We start from the raw sequence: 1,408 nt of genomic DNA, 5'->3' as shown, positions 1-1,408 counted from the left end.
CCAATAGCTGAAGAGGGGAGACAGCCTACAAGCCACATATACACACTTTGCCACTAAATGCACTCAATCCTCATCCTCTTTGTCTCCTGGAACATCATACAGTGACCCAATAACATAAACAGCAACACTATAACCTAAAGATGAACATACACATAAAGCCATATGCAGAATGCAAGACAGCTTATTGGCTACTGCAGTATTGGTCTTATGCAACAGACCTTTTGCTTTCTGTCATTTTAAATTCTGCTCTCTCTTCAGTTGTGATCTCCTTCAATTGTTCTCTATTGTCTCTAAAAATAACAGTATAATTATTACGAGAGCAATTTTATTATAGTGTACTTGTAATAAATGACATCTCCATCAGCATCATACAGTGATACTTGATTCCATTCCAACTCATTCTTAATATCAAGACGTGATATCTGAGCTGGAAATGATCTCAAATACTTTTAAAGGAAAAATAACTGGCTGCATGATAGTGAAATGTCAATTGCTAACTGTTGCAACAGAAATGGCATCAACAGGAACTCTACTTAACTCTAAAAACTAAAGGAAAAAGTTACATAGCATTATTTTAGAATCACTTTGGATCAGCTGAAAATTCTGATGGACACCATCTTCTAACATACACCTGCATGCATCTGTGTTGGGAGCTTTATCTTTTCAGGTTCTATTAGAGTATGAGAATAATACCCTCATTATTTAAGTTACTGACCTTTCAATATTTCCATATACATTTCACTACCAGCATATATATGAATATCTCTCAATCAATTGATGACCAAGATACACTCTACCCAAGATACACTCTACCAGGTGACCTTCAGTTCTTCTTTAGTAATCTCTTTCTACACAATAAGTCAAATGATAGTCGCATGATAGCCACATGGGTCAGTGTATATTGTGGCCAATCCATATGCAATAGTACCACATTATTCAATAGTAAAACATTATCATTATTCTCATTTCTTTAGCTAGTTTCTCATTTTATAACTGTACAAATATTGTTCTTATTATTCTTACTATTATATAGGCGATAGCCTATATGTAGGATTGAGGTTGGTTTTTCAAGATGGCTGCCGTTTTTATGATTTTCAAACACTCGTAACTCTTTTATCTTACGTTGTACAGCCTTATAAATGGCTTAGATGAGCTCTCCTTCACTAAGCGATTCTCCTGGTACCTTTAAAGTGGACTCAAACGTAGCAGGAGCTTTTTTGGAGAATAGGCCAAAATTCAAATTTCTGCAAAATTCTTCAGACTTTTTCTTCTTTCAACTTCTTCTATCGCCACGATAATCTTTTAAACCAGAGAACCGCTCCAGTTGGCTTTTACATCATTCCTTTGTGCTTGGGTCAAGGACCACAAAGGTGGCTTCAAAAAGAAGCGAGGAGAGAACAAAATGGAA

General features: G+C 35.7%; 1 long non-coding RNA gene across 1 annotated transcript; it reads right to left on the bottom strand.

Moving 5' to 3' along the window:
* Window positions 1-6: 6 nt before the first annotated feature.
* On the bottom strand, window positions 7-540 carry LOC109589914 (uncharacterized). The gene is made up of 4 exons (XR_002189009.1): window positions 499-540; window positions 340-446; window positions 219-290; window positions 7-134 (listed from the first exon to the last, which is right to left on the bottom strand). It is a non-coding gene; the product is annotated as an uncharacterized LOC109589914 (long non-coding RNA).
* Window positions 541-1,408: the final 868 nt, after the last annotated feature.

The sequence above is a fragment of the Amphimedon queenslandica genome, unplaced genomic scaffold (assembly GCF_000090795.2).
Source record: "Amphimedon queenslandica unplaced genomic scaffold, v1.1 AMPQUscaffold_10726, whole genome shotgun sequence".
In the NCBI taxonomy this organism is placed as follows: Eukaryota; Metazoa; Porifera; class Demospongiae; order Haplosclerida; family Niphatidae; genus Amphimedon; species Amphimedon queenslandica.
Note: the sequence above shows the minus strand (reverse complement) of the source record. Positions and strands in the feature narration are given on the sequence as shown.